This window comes from Rhipicephalus microplus, unplaced genomic scaffold (genome assembly GCF_043290135.1).
Source record: "Rhipicephalus microplus isolate Deutch F79 unplaced genomic scaffold, USDA_Rmic scaffold_168, whole genome shotgun sequence".
In the NCBI taxonomy this organism is placed as follows: domain Eukaryota; kingdom Metazoa; phylum Arthropoda; class Arachnida; order Ixodida; family Ixodidae; genus Rhipicephalus; species Rhipicephalus microplus.
Genome location: NW_027464739.1, coordinates 252575 through 274156, shown reverse-complemented (window position 1 = coordinate 274156; position 21582 = coordinate 252575). Strand labels below are relative to the sequence as shown.

At 52.6% G+C, this 21582-nt stretch overlaps 4 non-coding genes and 3 pseudogenes across 4 annotated transcripts; all 7 read right to left on the bottom strand.

Moving 5' to 3' along the window:
- Nucleotides 1-4906: 4906 nt before the first annotated feature.
- Nucleotides 4907-5098, bottom strand: LOC142791533 (U2 spliceosomal RNA). Its single transcript, XR_012890279.1, has one exon. It is a non-coding gene; the product is annotated as a U2 spliceosomal RNA (small nuclear RNA).
- Nucleotides 5099-7440: 2342 nt separating this feature from the next.
- Nucleotides 7441-7632, bottom strand: LOC142791532 (U2 spliceosomal RNA). The gene has a single exon (XR_012890278.1). It is a non-coding gene; the product is annotated as a U2 spliceosomal RNA (small nuclear RNA).
- Nucleotides 7633-9974: 2342 nt separating this feature from the next.
- LOC142791531 (U2 spliceosomal RNA) lies at nucleotides 9975-10166 on the bottom strand. The gene has a single exon (XR_012890277.1). It is a non-coding gene; the product is annotated as a U2 spliceosomal RNA (small nuclear RNA).
- A 2340-nt stretch (nucleotides 10167-12506) lies between these two features.
- Nucleotides 12507-12681, bottom strand: LOC142791474 (U2 spliceosomal RNA; annotated as a pseudogene).
- Nucleotides 12682-15765: 3084 nt separating this feature from the next.
- On the bottom strand, nucleotides 15766-15957 carry LOC142791529 (U2 spliceosomal RNA). The gene has a single exon (XR_012890275.1). It is a non-coding gene; the product is annotated as a U2 spliceosomal RNA (small nuclear RNA).
- Nucleotides 15958-18299: 2342 nt separating this feature from the next.
- Nucleotides 18300-18468, bottom strand: LOC142791489 (U2 spliceosomal RNA; annotated as a pseudogene).
- Nucleotides 18469-21314: 2846 nt separating this feature from the next.
- Nucleotides 21315-21582, bottom strand: LOC142791500 (U2 spliceosomal RNA; annotated as a pseudogene).

The window sequence follows — 21582 nt, the reverse complement described above, 5'->3', positions numbered from 1 at the left end:
GACGGGCTCCAGCAGGTGGCCGTGCAGCTCCTTGAAATAGGTATTTGTGTCCGATCTGGTCACCGGCGCATAAACGTTCACGAAGCGCACCTTGGACCCGTCGACGAAAACGTCGAGCACAAGCGTGCGCCCATTCGCTCCAAAAACACAATGCGACTTTCGCCGGAACCTGTCCGTGACGAACACGACACCAACGCCGCAAGCCCTCGCGAATGTTAAAGAAAAAAAGCCGTCAACTTGGCAGTTGCGCCTGAATAAGGTAACATCAAGCGGGGAGCGGAAGTTGGTCTCCTGCAGAAAGAGGAGGTCGATGCCCTTACTTCGGGCGAACGTCACTACAGCGGTCTGTTTGTTCCTGTCGCGAAAGCCGCGAATGTTTAATGTGGCGAACCGCAGCGTGGCCATGATCCGTCAGTTGGAGCGCGGTGTCTCGCTTGGGGCGAGAAGGAATGCTGAAGGGCGAGATAACACGGCGGGCTGTGCATCAGCGGAGCGCGGGTGAGGAGGAGCGAGGAGGATGCTGCGCCATGGGGGAGAGGGCCCAGCCAGGTGAGAGTGGGACAACGGAGGGTGGGGGAGTGGGCGAGCGGAGTGCGAGGCGAGGCGGGAGAGGAGGAAGGTGGCGAAGCCCTCGGGACAGGCGCGCCGCTTCGTTCTGCGCGTAGCCTTCTCAGGACTTGGGCGGGGGATCCCGTTTGCCCCCACCCGCTTGCTCAAGCTTCTGGGACTTCGCGTGGGGCGGGGCGTCACTGTCACTGCTTTGCCCTACCAGTTTTGATCTGCGCTGCCGGGCGTCCTTGCTAGCGGTCCTCTCGTCTACGTCGCGCTTGTCGTCGCCAGGGCGTCTTCGCGAGCGTGAGCGTGACCGCTGCTCGAGGCCGTGGGGCGACTGGCCCGTCCTCACTTCAGACTTCCGGCTTAACCGTGCCGTTGGGGCGGGGGAGGAACAAGTCGGGGTGGGGTTCTTGCGCTCGCCATCCTCAGGTAGCACGTAGTACCCTTTGCTCTTGATGGGGAGTTCGTCCTGTGCGGGGTCTCGGGGATGGGCCTCCAGGTCTTCGGAGGTAACTAGTGCTAGCACGTTGGCCGGCGTTGGCGGGATGGAGGAGAGGGCCCTTCCCTGTTCAATGACGTCATCGGCAGGCGCCTTTTTTACCGGTGACGAAATTGCGTGGCTCACTTGGTCCGACAGGGGTGCCAGCGGTGAAGGGGGGGCGGACTGCGCGGAAGCAGTATCCGAGAAGCTGGCCTCTGTTTCGGAAGGGGCGGTGGTAACCTCCTCGCTCGTCTCGCTCTTCTCTCTCTCGCTGGCAGGTGAATCCGCCTCGCTGCTGGTAGTAGGCGAGTCTGTGTTTGTGGTGTCGTCGCTTCGCTCCCTTACTGCCATGCTGGGCTTGGACTTAGGCGCAAGCACCTGAAGTCGCGATTGTGGCTTTTCTGACCGGGGCGATAAAGAGCCGCTAGGTGGGGCTAGGTCAGAGGCGTGGTCGGAAGTCGAGGGGAAACCGCGGGCGGCCGACGCGTAAGATCGCCTTCTAAAACACTCCCTCGTCCCGTGGTGACCCCCACAACGCTTACATTCACTAGTACAGCCCTCGGTGTCATGGCCAAAAGTTCCGCACCGTTTACGAAAAGGAGCGGAGCATGCCGTCGCCATGTGGCCCACTTCGCCGCATCGTGCGCAAACTCGCCTCATGCCGCGATACTCGAACATTACGCGGTGCCCAGCGATGGTCGCAAAGTTTGGCACCGGTTTGCTCATTTCGATCTTAATTACCCTTACACCGTTGAGCTTGTTTTGGCGAGTGGCCACAGCGGCAAACGATATGCCCCTCACTTTGCCATACTGAGCTAGGGCGTTGCTAAGTACCTCGTCAGACAAGTAGGCGGGGTACCGGTAGGCATTTACGTACGTGACCGGCGGCCCTACGGCCTCAACCGGTACGTTTTCGCCATTAACACGGAAGCCTTCCGCCACCATTAACCTTGTCGCCTGACTGGCGTTGCGCGTACAGACGAGGAACCTAGCCCCGCCCATGTGCTGCAGAACAAATACACTGTCATCCCCAGACACTAGTTCTATCGCGTCGATTAGGTCATCTATCGATACGTCGCCTTCGGGCGCCGTGAACATGAAGCAATTCTCCCTCACCGGGAGGTCAGACGTTGACGCCATTCTGGTGAGCGTTGCCGCTGGCTGCCAGGAAGGCGTGGCTAGTTGAAACTGGTATCGTGCAGGCTAGCTGCACACTGGTAGAACTGCGGCTCAGCCGAGGCGGGTGCCGCACGGATACAGGAGGCGCCGGGTGGGTAGCAGGAGGACTCCGGGACGGCAGGCGTAGACCGGGGGCCTTGCTTCACCAGGCATGGGATGGGTGGGCGCCGGACAGGGAGGTCCGAGGCTCGGGGCGGCGGTCGCACGTGCAGGACGGCGATGCCGCGTAAACTAACTTTGGCGACTTGAACCCCGGGGTCGACGTCGGCGGGACGTGACCCTGGGTCTCGCGCGAGGCGCAAAGAAACGGCTAGCTCGACAATTGGTCTAGCCAAAAGGCCGAGAAGCGATGCAATTCATTAGCACGTAATTAAAATCCATTCTTTCACACCTCGTACTTAGTTCTGGCCAAAAGCCGGGCAAACAGTAGCAAAGCAATTCCGACGTCCACCCATGCACAACCAGCATTGTGCACCGACAGCGGCAGCGCTGGCTTCACGGCATTGCTTTTATCCCCAGTCCGCTTGAAGTTTCTAGTTTCGCTTACAAACATGTTAAAACTGAAACCTTCTTTTTCCCAGAGGTCGAAGCCACGCGTGCTTGCTTGCATGCGTACTCTCTATGCGCCCATGACGTCACACCAAATGCTTGCCGGCGAACATTATCAGGCATGTCGCGAGAGATGCTACAGCACTTGTTTTAAAAACTGATGCATAGTGTACATGTCCAACTCGAGCACCAAAGTCTGGAAGGAAAAAAAAAAAAAATGATTGTGCAAAATGTGAATACGTCACCCATCCAACATGGCTTCTACGCCGGCTGCCCAAGCAACGCCTCTGCAACGACGCCCACAATCATCGGCAAAAAGGTGAAAAGGTGGTGCCTTTGGCTGCTTCAGCACGCTCAACATATGCCTTGCAAGTTCCGACGTGTCGGAACATTGCACCGAGGTCGACGAAGGTCCTGCCGTGAAAGGCAGACCCGGGAATGCGTGCGAAACGTCTACCGCGTGGGTTGGTTGTGAAGCCGGTGAATGAAGGATCATGTGGCAGAGGGTGACGGAACGTGAGTGTGCGACTTGCCGCTGCGATGTCGTTCAAGCGTTCAACGGGCCGGCAGGTTCTGTCTGTCGTGGTCGAAAACGTCCGAGTTTTGCTGATTCCGAGGGGTAGGAGTGCTATGGTGGCGTGTACGAGGCGCTGGTGCGGCGCTCCGTCGATCGTGCCGGACGGACATGAGGCGGCCGAAGGCGGTCGTCAAGTGGTCGCGGAAATCAGTGGAGAAGTACTCGCCTGCGCTTTTCGTCGAAGACTCGCGACAGACGGTCTTCGGGAGACACGGGTGGTTGCACAAATGCGACCGTGCGTCAACGTGCAGCCATATTCGTGGATTATTTCGCCCCATTACGATAGCTTCGTCACTGCGCTCGCTGGTGTTGCTTGTTTTTGTTGACCTTCACTTGTGGCTCACACCCACTGTGGGGGATTGGCTGGTTTGTTGTTCTGCTTCTTCGACTTCTACATACTCGGCTTAGTGAAGCTGTGAGGAGTGACGAGTGGGTACGGAGGCAAAGCGCGCCCGGGGCGTGATCTCACGCGTCCTGGGGTCCACGTCGCTTCAGGTACGTGCGTGGTGCGTCCGTACGTCTAGTGCGCAATTTCCTTGGAACTTCCAGCAACTGGCAATTCCATTGAGGTGAGCGTGCGAGGATGTTCGTTGTAATTAACGAGAGCCAACGGTGGATGAGCTGGTATGAGATGGTGTTCAGAAATGAAGTGTTTGATCAACAAGGCGATGCCCGCCGTGGTGGTCTGATGGCCGTAAGGTACTCGGCTGCTGACCCGCAGGTGGTGGGATCGAATCCCGGCCGCGGCGGCTGCATTTCCCTGTGCTCAGATTAGGGTGCACGTGAAAGAACCCCAGGTGGTCGAAATTTTCCCATAATCATATGGTGGTTTTGGGACGTCAAACCCCAAAGGTCAGTGGACATAGGAAAAGCACATCGGGGCTTTGCCGCTCCACCGTACAGCAGGTGTGTGCGGAGTGGGTCCTGTGGCGTTCTTTGCGATTTTAATTTGTGATGGGGAATAGTGTAGATGCGTAGACGTGGCGAGAGCACGCGTCTTCAGGTTCAGACGCCGCGTGAAGATGTGAAATAAAAATGCCTTCGCTTGCCACTGCAACTGTAAACAGAAACACCAACCAAACCCCATTTTCTAGAGGCTTTTTTATTTTTCGTTGCGAAACGGGTGAATTCGAAAAGCGGAAATAGCTTGGCACATACATACACACTTCTACACACATACATACATACACATCGCACATGCATACACATCGTATACACACTTCTAGCTTTCCTCCGAAACAGTAATGATAATTTCCTCAATAGTTTTATTAATATGAGTAGGAATGTTAAAAAAAATAAGAAACTTGAGTATGTACGTGTGAACATAACAAAATAAAAGAGACCCTCCATATATGAAATACACACGGAAACATTTATTTTCCCAGAGCAATCGTAAGTGTAAACACAGCTAGCGCACTCCCTGCACGCGAATACCGCGTCAGCCGGGGCGGCGTGCCGCCACCGTCTCGGACACTCGACGCACCCACGCCGTTTACCCCGGTATCATGGGTAAATCCGAACACTCCTTCTATCATTGAATTTATTGTCGAACTCACCCCGCAGGGGGTGAGTGGGCCGATCCCGGAGGTAGTGCAATACCGGGCCAACCCGTGGCGGAGGTGAAGCAAGCTTCAAGCACTCCGCCGCATCACAAAAATAAGTTTAATATCTTGGATCCAAATAGGATCCGTATCAGATATTAAGCTGATAAGAACAGATACTACACTTTGATCTTAGCCAAAAGGCCGAGAAGCGATGCAATTCATTAGCACGTAATTAAAATCCATTCTTTCACACCTCGTACTTAGTTCTGGCCAAAAGCCGGGCAAACAGTAGCAAAGCAATTCCGACGTCCACCCATGCACAACCAGCATTGTGCACCGACAGCGGCAGCGCTGGCTTCACGGCATTGCTTTTATCCCCAGTCCGCTTGAAGTTTCTAGTTTCGCTTACAAACATGTTAAAACTGAAACCTTCTTTTTCCCAGAGGTCGAAGCCACGCGTGCTTGCTTGCATGCGTACTCTCTATGCGCCCATGACGTCACACCAAATGCTTGCCGGCGAACATTATCAGGCATGTCGCGAGAGATGCTACAGCACTTGTTTTAAAAACTGATGCATAGTGTACATGTCCAACTCGAGCACCAAAGTCTGGAAGGAAAAAAAAAAAAAAAATGATTGTGCAAAATGTGAATACGTCACCCATCCAACATGGCTTCTACGCCGGCTGCCCAAGCAACGCCTCTGCAACGACGCCCACAATCATCGGCAAAAAGGTGAAAAGGTGGTGCCTTTGGCTGCTTCAGCACGCTCAACATATGCCTTGCAAGTTCCGACGTGTCGGAACACCGCACCGAGGTCGACGAAGGTCCTGCCGTGAAAGGCAGACCCGGGAATGCGTGCGAAACGTCTACCGCGTGGGTTGGTTGTGAAGCCGGTGAATGAAGGATCATGTGGCAGAGGGTGACGGAACGTGAGTGTGCGACTTGCCGCTGCGATGTCGTTCAAGCGTTCAACGGGCCGGCAGGTTCTGTCTGTCGTGGTCGAAAACGTCCGAGTTTTGCTGATTCCGAGGGGTAGGAGTGCTATGGTGGCGTGTACGAGGCGCTGGTGCGGCGCTCCGTCGATCGTGCCGGACGGACATGAGGCGGCCGAAGGCGGTCGTCAAGTGGTCGCGGAAATCAGTGGAGAAGTACTCGCCTGCGCTTTTCGTCGAAGACTCGCGACAGACGGTCTTCGGGAGACACGGGTGGTTGCACAAATGCGACCGTGCGTCAACGTGCAGCCATATTCGTGGATTATTTCGCCCCATTACGATAGCTTCGTCACTGCGCTCGCTGGTGTTGCTTGTTTTTGTTGACCTTCACTTGTGGCTCACACCCACTGTGGGGGATTGGCTGGTTTGTTGTTCTGCTTCTTCGACTTCTACATACTCGGCTTAGTGAAGCTGTGAGGAGTGACGAGTGGGTACGGAGGCAAAGCGCGCCCGGGGCGTGATCTCACGCGTCCTGGGGTCCACGTCGCTTCAGGTACGTGCGTGGTGCGTCCGTACGTCTAGTGCGCAATTTCCTTGGAACTTCCAGCAACTGGCAATTCCATTGAGGTGAGCGTGCGAGGATGTTCGTTGTAATTAACGAGAGCCAACGGTGGATGAGCTGGTATGAGATGGTGTTCAGAAATGAAGTGTTTGATCAACAAGGCGATGCCCGCCGTGGTGGTCTGATGGCCGTAAGGTACTCGGCTGCTGACCCGCAGGTGGTGGGATCGAATCCCGGCCGCGGCGGCTGCATTTCCCTGTGCTCAGATTAGGGTGCACGTGAAAGAACCCCAGGTGGTCGAAATTTTCCCATAATCATATGGTGGTTTTGGGACGTCAAACCCCAAAGGTCAGTGGACATAGGAAAAGCACATCGGGGCTTTGCCGCTCCACCGTACAGCAGGTGTGTGCGGAGTGGGTCCTGTGGCGTTCTTTGCGATTTTAATTTGTGATGGGGAATAGTGTAGATGCGTAGACGTGGCGAGAGCACGCGTCTTCAGGTTCAGACGCCGCGTGAAGATGTGAAATAAAAATGCCTTCGCTTGCCACTGCAACTGTAAACAGAAACACCAACCAAACCCCATTTTCTAGAGGCTTTTTTATTTTTCGTTGCGAAACGGGTGAATTCGAAAAGCGGAAATAGCTTGGCACATACATACACACTTCTACACACATACATACATACACATCGCACATGCATACACATCGTATACACACTTCTAGCTTTCCTCCGAAACAGTAATGATAATTTCCTCAATAGTTTTATTAATATGAGTAGGAATGTTAAAAAAAATAAGAAACTTGAGTATGTACGTGTGAACATAACAAAATAAAAGAGACCCTCCATATATGAAATACACACGGAAACATTTATTTTCCCAGAGCAATCGTAAGTGTAAACACAGCTAGCGCACTCCCTGCACGCGAATACCGCGTCAGCCGGGGCGGCGTGCCGCCACCGTCTCGGACACTCGACGCACCCACGCCGTTTACCCCGGTATCATGGGTAAATCCGAACACTCCTTCTATCATTGAATTTATTGTCGAACTCACCCCGCAGGGGGTGAGTGGGCCGATCCCGGAGGTAGTGCAATACCGGGCCAACCCGTGGCGGAGGTGAAGCAAGCTTCAAGCACTCCGCCGCATCACAAAAATAAGTTTAATATCTTGGATCCAAATAGGATCCGTATCAGATATTAAGCTGATAAGAACAGATACTACACTTTGATCTTAGCCAAAAGGCCGAGAAGCGATGCAATTCATTAGCACGTAATTAAAATCCATTCTTTCACACCTCGTACTTAGTTCTGGCCAAAAGCCGGGCAAACAGTAGCAAAGCAATTCCGACGTCCACCCATGCACAACCAGCATTGTGCACCGACAGCGGCAGCGCTGGCTTCACGGCATTGCTTTTATCCCCAGTCCGCTTGAAGTTTCTAGTTTCGCTTACAAACATGTTAAAACTGAAACCTTCTTTTTCCCAGAGGTCGAAGCCACGCGTGCTTGCTTGCATGCGTACTCTCTATGCGCCCATGACGTCACACCAAATGCTTGCCGGCGAACATTATCAGGCATGTCGCGAGAGATGCTACAGCACTTGTTTTAAAAACTGATGCATAGTGTACATGTCCAACTCGAGCACCAAAGTCTGGAAGGAAAAAAAAAAAAAAAATGATTGTGCAAAATGTGAATACGTCACCCATCCAACATGGCTTCTACGCCGGCTGCCCAAGCAACGCCTCTGCAACGACGCCCACAATCATCGGCAAAAAGGTGAAAAGGTGGTGCCTTTGGCTGCTTCAGCACGCTCAACATATGCCTTGCAAGTTCCGACGTGTCGGAACACCGCACCGAGGTCGACGAAGGTCCTGCCGTGAAAGGCAGACCCGGGAATGCGTGCGAAACGTCTACCGCGTGGGTTGGTTGTGAAGCCGGTGAATGAAGGATCATGTGGCAGAGGGTGACGGAACGTGAGTGTGCGACTTGCCGCTGCGATGTCGTTCAAGCGTTCAACGGGCCGGCAGGTTCTGTCTGTCGTGGTCGAAAACGTCCGAGTTTTGCTGATTCCGAGGGGTAGGAGTGCTATGGTGGCGTGTACGAGGCGCTGGTGCGGCGCTCCGTCGATCGTGCCGGACGGACATGAGGCGGCCGAAGGCGGTCGTCAAGTGGTCGCGGAAATCAGTGGAGAAGTACTCGCCTGCGCTTTTCGTCGAAGACTCGCGACAGACGGTCTTCGGGAGACACGGGTGGTTGCACAAATGCGACCGTGCGTCAACGTGCAGCCATATTCGTGGATTATTTCGCCCCATTACGATAGCTTCGTCACTGCGCTCGCTGGTGTTGCTTGTTTTTGTTGACCTTCACTTGTGGCTCACACCCACTGTGGGGGATTGGCTGGTTTGTTGTTCTGCTTCTTCGACTTCTACATACTCGGCTTAGTGAAGCTGTGAGGAGTGACGAGTGGGTACGGAGGCAAAGCGCGCCCGGGGCGTGATCTCACGCGTCCTGGGGTCCACGTCGCTTCAGGTACGTGCGTGGTGCGTCCGTACGTCTAGTGCGCAATTTCCTTGGAACTTCCAGCAACTGGCAATTCCATTGAGGTGAGCGTGCGAGGATGTTCGTTGTAATTAACGAGAGCCAACGGTGGATGAGCTGGTATGAGATGGTGTTCAGAAATGAAGTGTTTGATCAACAAGGCGATGCCCGCCGTGGTGGTCTGATGGCCGTAAGGTACTCGGCTGCTGACCCGCAGGTGGTGGGATCGAATCCCGGCCGCGGCGGCTGCATTTCCCTGTGCTCAGATTAGGGTGCACGTGAAAGAACCCCAGGTGGTCGAAATTTTCCCATAATCATATGGTGGTTTTGGGACGTCAAACCCCAAAGGTCAGTGGACATAGGAAAAGCACATCGGGGCTTTGCCGCTCCACCGTACAGCAGGTGTGTGCGGAGTGGGTCCTGTGGCGTTCTTTGCGATTTTAATTTGTGATGGGGAATAGTGTAGATGCGTAGACGTGGCGAGAGCACGCGTCTTCAGGTTCAGACGCCGCGTGAAGATGTGAAATAAAAATGCCTTCGCTTGCCACTGCAACTGTAAACAGAAACACCAACCAAACCCCATTTTCTAGAGGCTTTTTTATTTTTCGTTGCGAAACGGGTGAATTCGAAAAGCGGAAATAGCTTGGCACATACATACACACTTCTACACACATACATACATACACATCGCACATGCATACACATCGTATACACACTTCTAGCTTTCCTCCGAAACAGTAATGATAATTTCCTCAATAGTTTTATTAATATGAGTAGGAATGTTAAAAAAAATAAGAAACTTGAGTATGTACGTGTGAACATAACAAAATAAAAGAGACCCTCCATATATGAAATACACACGGAAACATTTATTTTCCCAGAGCAATCGTAAGTGTAAACACAGCTAGCGCACTCCCTGCACGCGAATACCGCGTCAGCCGGGGCGGCGTGCCGCCACCGTCTCGGACACTCGACGCACCCACGCCGTTTACCCCGGTATCATGGGTAAATCCGAACACTCCTTCTATCATTGAATTTATTGTCGAACTCACCCCGCAGGGGGTGAGTGGGCCGATCCCGGAGGTAGTGCAATACCGGGCCAACCCGTGGCGGAGGTGAAGCAAGCTTCAAGCACTCCGCCGCATCACAAAAATAAGTTTAATATCTTGGATCCAAATAGGATCCGTATCAGATATTAAGCTGATAAGAACAGATACTACACTTTGATCTTAGCCAAAAGGCCGAGAAGCGATGCAATTCATTAGCACGTAATTAAAATCCATTCTTTCACACCTCGTACTTAGTTCTGGCCAAAAGCCGGGCAAACAGTAGCAAAGCAATTCCGACGTCCACCCATGCACAACCAGCATTGTGCACCGACAGCGGCAGCGCTGGCTTCACGGCATTGCTTTTATCCCCAGTCCGCTTGAAGTTTCTAGTTTCGCTTACAAACATGTTAAAACTGAAACCTTCTTTTTCCCAGAGGTCGAAGCCACGCGTGCTTGCTTGCATGCGTACTCTCTATGCGCCCATGACGTCACACCAAATGCTTGCCGGCGAACATTATCAGGCATGTCGCGAGAGATGCTACAGCACTTGTTTTAAAAACTGATGCATAGTGTACATGTCCAACTCGAGCACCAAAGTCTGGAAGGAAAAAAAAAAAAAATGATTGTGCAAAATGTGAATACGTCACCCATCCAACATGGCTTCTACGCCGGCTGCCCAAGCAACGCCTCTGCAACGACGCCCACAATCATCGGCAAAAAGGTGAAAAGGTGGTGCCTTTGGCTGCTTCAGCACGCTCAACATATGCCTTGCAAGTTCCGACGTGTCGGAACACCGCACCGAGGTCGACGAAGGTCCTGCCGTGAAAGGCAGACCCGGGAATGCGTGCGAAACGTCTACCGCGTGGGTTGGTTGTGAAGCCGGTGAATGAAGGATCATGTGGCAGAGGGTGACGGAACGTGAGTGTGCGACTTGCCGCTGCGATGTCGTTCAAGCGTTCAACGGGCCGGCAGGTTCTGTCTGTCGTGGTCGAAAACGTCCGAGTTTTGCTGATTCCGAGGGGTAGGAGTGCTATGGTGGCGTGTACGAGGCGCTGGTGCGGCGCTCCGTCGATCGTGCCGGACGGACATGAGGCGGCCGAAGGCGGTCGTCAAGTGGTCGCGGAAATCAGTGGAGAAGTACTCGCCTGCGCTTTTCGTCGAAGACTCGCGACAGACGGTCTTCGGGAGACACGGGTGGTTGCACAAATGCGACCGTGCGTCAACGTGCAGCCATATTCGTGGATTATTTCGCCCCATTACGATAGCTTCGTCACTGCGCTCGCTGGTGTTGCTTGTTTTTGTTGACCTTCACTTGTGGCTCACACCCACTGTGGGGGATTGGCTGGTTTGTTGTTCTGCTTCTTCGACTTCTACATACTCGGCTTAGTGAAGCTGTGAGGAGTGACGAGTGGGTACGGAGGCAAAGCGCGCCCGGGGCGTGATCTCACGCGTCCTGGGGTCCACGTCGCTTCAGGTACGTGCGTGGTGCGTCCGTACGTCTAGTGCGCAATTTCCTTGGAACTTCCAGCAACTGGCAATTCCATTGAGGTGAGCGTGCGAGGATGTTCGTTGTAATTAACGAGAGCCAACGGTGGATGAGCTGGTATGAGATGGTGTTCAGAAATGAAGTGTTTGATCAACAAGGCGATGCCCGCCGTGGTGGTCTGATGGCCGTAAGGTACTCGGCTGCTGACCCGCAGGTGGTGGGATCGAATCCCGGCCGCGGCGGCTGCATTTCCCTGTGCTCAGATTAGGGTGCACGTGAAAGAACCCCAGGTGGTCGAAATTTTCCCATAATCATATGGTGGTTTTGGGACGTCAAACCCCAAAGGTCAGTGGACATAGGAAAAGCACATCGGGGCTTTGCCGCTCCACCGTACAGCAGGTGTGTGCGGAGTGGGTCCTGTGGCGTTCTTTGCGATTTTAATTTGTGATGGGGAATAGTGTAGATGCGTAGACGTGGCGAGAGCACGCGTCTTCAGGTTCAGACGCCGCGTGAAGATGTGAAATAAAAATGCCTTCGCTTGCCACTGCAACTGTAAACAGAAACACCAACCAAACCCCATTTTCTAGAGGCTTTTTTATTTTTCGTTGCGAAACGGGTGAATTCGAAAAGCGGAAATAGCTTGGCACATACATACACACTTCTACACACATACATACATACACATCGCACATGCATACACATCGTATACACACTTCTAGCTTTCCTCCGAAACAGTAATGATAATTTCCTCAATAGTTTTATTAATATGAGTAGGAATGTTAAAAAAAATAAGAAACTTGAGTATGTACGTGTGAACATAACAAAATAAAAGAGACCCTCCATATATGAAATACACACGGAAACATTTATTTTCCCAGAGCAATCGTAAGTGTAAACACAGCTAGCGCACTCCCTGCACGCGAATACCGCGTCAGCCGGGGCGGCGTGCCGCCACCGTCTCGGACACTCGACGCACCCACGCCGTTTACCCCGGTATCATGGGTAAATCCGAACACTCCTTCTATCATTGAATTTATTGTCGAACTCACCCCGCAGGGGGTGAGTGGGCCGATCCCGGAGGTAGTGCAATACCGGGCCAACCCGTGGCGGAGGTGAAGCAAGCTTCAAGCACTCCGCCGCATCACAAAAATAAGTTTAATATCTTGGATCCAAATAGGATCCGTATCAGATATTAAGCTGATAAGAACAGATTGAGGTTGTCAAAAGAGGCAGCACACAAGAGAGGAAGTAGAAGTCTCGGCCTTGCTGGCCCGATCAAAGGCCGCCCGGACCTCCGGGACCACCGGGCCTGACCTAGGGTGCGGCGCCCTACCGGCTGCCCCAGCGTCCACCCTTTCTCACCAAAGGGCTTGGCCAGTCGCCATGGCTTAGAGCCATGGTGGAGCTGCATTGGAGCAGGCCGGCAGAGCAGGGGCTGAGCCGCACGTCCACCCAGGGCCGGGGAACCCTGGGCTTAGTCGGGAAGGCCGCCTTGGGCGACCACCCGCCAGCTAAGCAAGCGACCCCAGAGCTTATAGCTCAATACAGCGGTGATAGCGGGGTGAGCCTTTTGCCCACCGCGGAGCGTCACTCCCCTGCTGCCGCACCCCGAAGAGAGGCCGCAAGTGGATCCCGCAGGCATAACACCTTCGCGGGTCCAAAGACCCCAGACAGTCCTGCTGGAGAGGCCAGGCGGTCAGGGGTGGGTTTGGACCCACGCCCTGACCTCAGGACAGGGGAAGAACGTATAAGTTGCGGTGCAACTGCCCAGTCAGCTCCCGAAGGAACCCGGTTTGGATGCACCGCAAGCGTAAGAAGGAAGCGGGAAAAGAGAAGCGAGAGGAGAAAGAAAAAAAAGAGTGAAAAGGGTTGTCCCCCCTCAAGGGGGGGCATCCAACCCCGGCCCAAAGGCCAAAAATGTAGTCCCGAGAGGTAGGACTACACTTTGACCTTAGCCAAAAGGCCGAGAAGCGATGCAATTCATTAGCACGTAATTAAAATCCATTCTTTCACACCTCGTACTTAGTTCTGGCCAAAAGCCGGGCAAACAGTAGCAAAGCAATTCCGACGTCCACCCATGCACAACCAGCATTGTGCACCGACAGCGGCAGCGCTGGCTTCACGGCATTGCTTTTATCCCCAGTCCGCTTGAAGTTTCTAGTTTCGCTTACAAACATGTTAAAACTGAAACCTTCTTTTTCCCAGAGGTCGAAGCCACGCGTGCTTGCTTGCATGCGTACTCTCTATGCGCCCATGACGTCACACCAAATGCTTGCCGGCGAACATTATCAGGCATGTCGCGAGAGATGCTACAGCACTTGTTTTAAAAACTGATGCATAGTGTACATGTCCAACTCGAGCACCAAAGTCTGGAAGGAAAAAAAAAAAAAAAATGATTGTGCAAAATGTGAATACGTCACCCATCCAACATGGCTTCTACGCCGGCTGCCCAAGCAACGCCTCTGCAACGACGCCCACAATCATCGGCAAAAAGGTGAAAAGGTGGTGCCTTTGGCTGCTTCAGCACGCTCAACATATGCCTTGCAAGTTCCGACGTGTCGGAACACCGCACCGAGGTCGACGAAGGTCCTGCCGTGAAAGGCAGACCCGGGAATGCGTGCGAAACGTCTACCGCGTGGGTTGGTTGTGAAGCCGGTGAATGAAGGATCATGTGGCAGAGGGTGACGGAACGTGAGTGTGCGACTTGCCGCTGCGATGTCGTTCAAGCGTTCAACGGGCCGGCAGGTTCTGTCTGTCGTGGTCGAAAACGTCCGAGTTTTGCTGATTCCGAGGGGTAGGAGTGCTATGGTGGCGTGTACGAGGCGCTGGTGCGGCGCTCCGTCGATCGTGCCGGACGGACATGAGGCGGCCGAAGGCGGTCGTCAAGTGGTCGCGGAAATCAGTGGAGAAGTACTCGCCTGCGCTTTTCGTCGAAGACTCGCGACAGACGGTCTTCGGGAGACACGGGTGGTTGCACAAATGCGACCGTGCGTCAACGTGCAGCCATATTCGTGGATTATTTCGCCCCATTACGATAGCTTCGTCACTGCGCTCGCTGGTGTTGCTTGTTTTTGTTGACCTTCACTTGTGGCTCACACCCACTGTGGGGGATTGGCTGGTTTGTTGTTCTGCTTCTTCGACTTCTACATACTCGGCTTAGTGAAGCTGTGAGGAGTGACGAGTGGGTACGGAGGCAAAGCGCGCCCGGGGCGTGATCTCACGCGTCCTGGGGTCCACGTCGCTTCAGGTACGTGCGTGGTGCGTCCGTACGTCTAGTGCGCAATTTCCTTGGAACTTCCAGCAACTGGCAATTCCATTGAGGTGAGCGTGCGAGGATGTTCGTTGTAATTAACGAGAGCCAACGGTGGATGAGCTGGTATGAGATGGTGTTCAGAAATGAAGTGTTTGATCAACAAGGCGATGCCCGCCGTGGTGGTCTGATGGCCGTAAGGTACTCGGCTGCTGACCCGCAGGTGGTGGGATCGAATCCCGGCCGCGGCGGCTGCATTTCCCTGTGCTCAGATTAGGGTGCACGTGAAAGAACCCCAGGTGGTCGAAATTTTCCCATAATCATATGGTGGTTTTGGGACGTCAAACCCCAAAGGTCAGTGGACATAGGAAAAGCACATCGGGGCTTTGCCGCTCCACCGTACAGCAGGTGTGTGCGGAGTGGGTCCTGTGGCGTTCTTTGCGATTTTAATTTGTGATGGGGAATAGTGTAGATGCGTAGACGTGGCGAGAGCACGCGTCTTCAGGTTCAGACGCCGCGTGAAGATGTGAAATAAAAATGCCTTCGCTTGCCACTGCAACTGTAAACAGAAACACCAACCAAACCCCATTTTCTAGAGGCTTTTTTATTTTTCGTTGCGAAACGGGTGAATTCGAAAAGCGGAAATAGCTTGGCACATACATACACACTTCTACACACATACATACATACACATCGCACATGCATACACATCGTATACACACTTCTAGCTTTCCTCCGAAACAGTAATGATAATTTCCTCAATAGTTTTATTAATATGAGTAGGAATGTTAAAAAAAATAAGAAACTTGAGTATGTACGTGTGAACATAACAAAATAAAAGAGACCCTCCATATATGAAATACACACGGAAACATTTATTTTCCCAGAGCAATCGTAAGTGTAAACACAGCTAGCGCACTCCCTGCACGCGAATACCGCGTCAGCCGGGGCGGCGTGCCGCCACCGTCTCGGACACTCGACGCACCCACGCCGTTTACCCCGGTATCATGGGTAAATCCGAACACTCCTTCTATCATTGAATTTATTGTCGAACTCACCCCGCAGGGGGTGAGTGGGCCGATCCCGGAGGTAGTGCAATACCGGGCCAACCCGTGGCGGAGGTGAAGCAAGCTTCAAGCACTCCGCCGCATCACAAAAATAAGTTTAATATCTTGGATCCAAATAGGATCCGTATCAGATATTAAGCTGATAAGAACAGATACTACACTTTGATCTTAGCCAAAAGGCCGAGAAGCGATGCAATTCATTAGCACGTAATTAAAATCCATTCTTTCACACCTCGTACTTAGTTCTGGCCAAAAGCCGGGCAAACAGTAGCAAAGCAATTCCGACGTCCACCCATGCACAACCAGCATTGTGCACCGACAGCGGCAGCGCTGGCTTCACGGCATTGCTTTTATCCCCAGTCCGCTTGAAGTTTCTAGTTTCGCTTACAAACATGTTAAAACTGAAACCTTCTTTTTCCCAGAGGTCGAAGCCACGCGTGCTTGCTTGCATGCGTACTCTCTATGCGCCCATGACGTCACACCAAATGCTTGCCGGCGAACATTATCAGGCATGTCGCGAGAGATGCTACAGCACTTGTTTTAAAAACTGATGCATAGTGTACATGTCCAACTCGAGCACCAAAGTCTGGAAGGAAAAAAAAAAAAAAAATGATTGTGCAAAATGTGAATACGTCACCCATCCAACATGGCTTCTACGCCGGCTGCCCAAGCAACGCCTCTGCAACGACGCCCACAATCATCGGCAAAAAGGTGAAAAGGTGGTGCCTTTGGCTGCTTCAGCACGCTCAACATATGCCTTGCAAGTTCCGACGTGTCGGAACACCGCACCGAGGTCGACGAAGGTCCTGCCGTGAAAGGCAGACCCGGGAATGCGTGCGAAACGTCTACCGCGTGGGTTGGTTGTGAAGCCGGTGAATGAAGGATCATGTGGCAGAGGGTGACGGAACGTGAGTGTGCGACTTGCCGCTGCGATGTCGTTCAAGCGTTCAACGGGCCGGCAGGTTCTGTCTGTCGTGGTCGAAAACGTCCGAGTTTTGCTGATTCCGAGGGGTAGGAGTGCTATGGTGGCGTGTACGAGGCGCTGGTGCGGCGCTCCGTCGATCGTGCCGGACGGACATGAGGCGGCCGAAGGCGGTCGTCAAGTGGTCGCGGAAATCAGTGGAGAAGTACTCGCCTGCGCTTTTCGTCGAAGACTCGCGACAGACGGTCTTCGGGAGACACGGGTGGTTGCACAAATGCGACCGTGCGTCAACGTGCAGCCATATTCGTGGATTATTTCGCCCCATTACGATAGCTTCGTCACTGCGCTCGCTGGTGTTGCTTGTTTTTGTTGACCTTCACTTGTGGCTCACACCCACTGTGGGGGATTGGCTGGTTTGTTGTTCTGCTTCTTCGACTTCTACATACTCGGCTTAGTGAAGCTGTGAGGAGTGACGAGTGGGTACGGAGGCAAAGCGCGCCCGGGGCGTGATCTCACGCGTCCTGGGGTCCACGTCGCTTCAGGTACGTGCGTGGTGCGTCCGTACGTCTAGTGCGCAATTTCCTTGGAACTTCCAGCAACTGGCAATTCCATTGAGGTGAGCGTGCGAGGATGTTCGTTGTAATTAACGAGAGCCAACGGTGGATGAGCTGGTATGAGATGGTGTTCAGAAATGAAGTGTTTGATCAACAAGGCGATGCCCGCCGTGGTGGTCTGATGGCCGTAAGGTACTCGGCTGCTGACCCGCAGGTGGTGGGATCGAATCCCGGCCGCGGCGGCTGCATTTCCCTGTGCTCAGATTAGGGTGCACGTGAAAGAACCCCAGGTGGTCGAAATTTTCCCATAATCATATGGTGGTTTTGGGACGTCAAACCCCAAAGGTCAGTGGACATAGGAAAAGCACATCGGGGCTTTGCCGCTCCACCGTACAGCAGGTGTGTGCGGAGTGGGTCCTGTGGCGTTCTTTGCGATTTTAATTTGTGATGGGGAATAGTGTAGATGCGTAGACGTGGCGAGAGCACGCGTCTTCAGGTTCAGACGCCGCGTGAAGATGTGAAATAAAAATGCCTTCGCTTGCCACTGCAACTGTAAACAGAAACACCAACCAAACCCCATTTTCTAGAGGCTTTTTTATTTTTCGTTGCGAAACGGGTGAATTCGAAAAGCGGAAATAGCTTGGCACATACATACACACTTCTACACACATACATACATACACATCGCACATGCATACACATCGTATACACACTTCTAGCTTTCCTCCGAAACAGTAATGATAATTTCCTCAATAGTTTTATTAATATGAGTAGGAATGTTAAAAAAAATAAGAAACTTGAGTATGTACGTGTGAACATAACAAAATAAAAGAGACCCTCCATATATGAAATACACACGGAAACATTTATTTTCCCAGAGCAATCGTAAGTGTAAACACAGCTAGCGCACTCCCTGCACGCGAATACCGCGTCAGCCGGGGCGGCGTGCCGCCACCGTCTCGGACACTCGACGCACCCACGCCGTTTACCCCGGTATCATGGGTAAATCCGAACACTCCTTCTATCATTGAATTTATTGTCGAACTCACCCCGCAGGGGGTGAGTGGGCCGATCCCGGAGGTAGTGCAATACCGGGCCAACCCGTGGCGGAGGTGAAGCAAGCTTCAAGCACTCCGCCGCATCACAAAAATAAGTTTAATATCTTGGATCCAAATAGGATCCGTATCAGATATTAAGCTGATAAGAACAGACTTTTTTATTCAATATTTCAGACACAACAACATCATAATGGTTAGGAAAAACTCAATAGAAAACTTGATATAAGTGTAAAAGTTAAAATCTGGTAACAAAAGGGTTAAAAACTGTTAGTACACATAAGTTAAAAACGGTAAAACTGTAAAGGTGTATAAGTCTAAAAGTATGGAAAAAATCGCAACTCTAAAAACTTTGGCTATACAATGTCACTGTACACCGATGTGGCGGCGGTAAATGTCCGTGGAAGCCGCGATCGTGTCACTGACGCACAAGCGTTTCATTGTCCGCAGATAGTTCTTTGAACACAGTCTGCGCGTGACACGATCGTTAGCCGGATCCCACGACCCCAGGCAGCCGACGACGATGGCTTCGACGGAAACGCGCTGGAACCGTCGGAGGAGATGTCGCTGTAAGGGGGCGTACTTCTCCTCCTTAAGCCTCCGGGCTTCCTGGAACGCCTGCAGTCTGTTGTCTGCAGTCTACACTTTGATCTTAGCCAAAAGGCCGAGAAGCGATGCAATTCATTAGCACGTAATTAAAATCCATTCTTTCACACCTCGTACTTAGTTCTGGCCAAAAGCCGGGCAAACAGTAGCAAAGCAATTCCGACGTCCACCCATGCACAACCAGCATTGTGCACCGACAGCGGCAGCGCTGGCTTCACGGCATTGCTTTTATCCCCAGTCCGCTTGAAGTTTCTAGTTTCGCTTACAAACATGTTAAAACTGAAACCTTCTTTTTCCCAGAGGTCGAAGCCACGCGTGCTTGCTTGCATGCGTACTCTCTATGCGCCCATGATGTCACACCAAATGCTTGCCGGCGAACATTATCAGGCATGTCGCGAGAGATGCTACAGCACTTGTTTTAAAAACTGATGCATAGTGTACATGTCCAACTCGAGCACCAAAGTCTGGAAGGAAAAAAAAAAAAAAAATGATTGTGCAAAATGTGAATACGTCACCCATCCAACATGGCTTCTACGCCGGCTGCCCAAGCAACGCCTCTGCAACGACGCCCACAATCATCGGCAAAAAGGTGAAAAGGTGGTGCCTTTGGCTGCTTCAGCACGCTCAACATATGCCTTGCAAGTTCCGACGTGTCGGAACACCGCACCGAGGTCGACGAAGGTCCTGCCGTGAAAGGCAGACCCGGGAATGCGTGCGAAACGTCTACCGCGTGGGTTGGTTGTGAAGCCGGTGAATGAAGGATCATGTGGCAGAGGGTGACGGAACGTGAGTGTGCGACTTGCCGCTGCGATGTCGTTCAAGCGTTCAACGGGCCGGCAGGTTCTGTCTGTCGTGGTCGAAAACGTCCGAGTTTTGCTGATTCCGAGGGGTAGGAGTGCTATGGTGGCGTGTACGAGGCGCTGGTGCGGCGCTCCGTCGATCGTGCCGGACGGACATGAGGCGGCCGAAGGCGGTCGTCAAGTGGTCGCGGAAATCAGTGGAGAAGTACTCGCCTGCGCTTTTCGTCGAAGACTCGCGACAGACGGTCTTCGGGAGACACGGGTGGTTGCACAAATGCGACCGTGCGTCAACGTGCAGCCATATTCGTGGATTATTTCGCCCCATTACGATAGCTTCGTCACTGCGCTCGCTGGTGTTGCTTGTTTTTGTTGACCTTCACTTGTGGCTCACACCCACTGTGGGGGATTGGCTGGTTTGTTGTTCTGCTTCTTCGACTTCTACATACTCGGCTTAGTGAAGCTGTGAGGAGTGACGAGTGGGTACGGAGGCAAAGCGCGCCCGGGGCGTGATCTCACGCGTCCTGGGGTCCACGTCGCTTCAGGTACGTGCGTGGTGCGTCCGTACGTCTAGTGCGCAATTTCCTTGGAACTTCCAGCAACTGGCAATTCCATTGAGGTGAGCGTGCGAGGATGTTCGTTGTAATTAACGAGAGCCAACGGTGGATGAGCTGGTATGAGATGGTGTTCAGAAATGAAGTGTTTGATCAACAAGGCGATGCCCGCCGTGGTGGTCTGATGGCCGTAAGGTACTCGGCTGCTGACCCGCAGGTGGTGGGATCGAATCCCGGCCGCGGCGGCTGCATTTCCCTGTGCTCAGATTAGGGTGCACGTGAAAGAACCCCAGGTGGTCGAAATTTTCCCATAATCATATGGTGGTTTTGGGACGTCAAACCCCAAAGGTCAGTGGACATAGGAAAAGCACATCGGGGCTTTGCCGCTCCACCGTACAGCAGGTGTGTGCGGAGTGGGTCCTGTGGCGTTCTTTGCGATTTTAATTTGTGATGGGGAATAGTGTAGATGCGTAGACGTGGCGAGAGCACGCGTCTTCAGGTTCAGACGCCGCGTGAAGATGTGAAATAAAAATGCCTTCGCTTGCCACTGCAACTGTAAACAGAAACACCAACCAAACCCCATTTTCTAGAGGCTTTTTTATTTTTCGTTGCGAAACGGGTGAATTCGAAAAGCGGAAATAGCTTGGCACATACATACACACTTCTACACACATACATACATACACATCGCACATGCATACACATCGTATACACACTTCTAGCTTTCCTCCGAAACAGTAATGATAATTTCCTCAATAGTTTTATTAATATGAGTAGGAATGTTAAAAAAAATAAGAAACTTGAGTATGTACGTGTGAACATAACAAAATAAAAGAGACCCTCCATATATGAAATACACACGGAAACATTTATTTTCCCAGAGCAATCGTAAGTGTAAACACAGCTAGCGCACTCCCTGCACGCGAATACCGCGTCAGCCGGGGCGGCGTGCCGCCACCGTCTCGGACACTCGACGCACCCACGCCGTTTACCCCGGTATCATGGGTAAATCCGAACACTCCTTCTATCATTGAATTTATTGTCGAACTCACCCCGCAGGGGGTGAGTGGGCCGATCCCGGAGGTAGTGCAATACCGGGCCAACCCGTGGCGGAGGTGAAGCAAGCTTCAAGCACTCCGCCGCATCACAAAAATAAGTTTAATATCTTGGATCCAAATAGGAAAATTTCGACCACCTGGGGTTCTTTCACGTGCACCCTAATCTGAGCACAGGGAAATGCAGCCGCCGCGGCCGGGATCCAAATAGGATCCGTATCAGATATTAAGCTGATAAGAACAGAATTTTTTATTATGCTTAGTACACAAACAT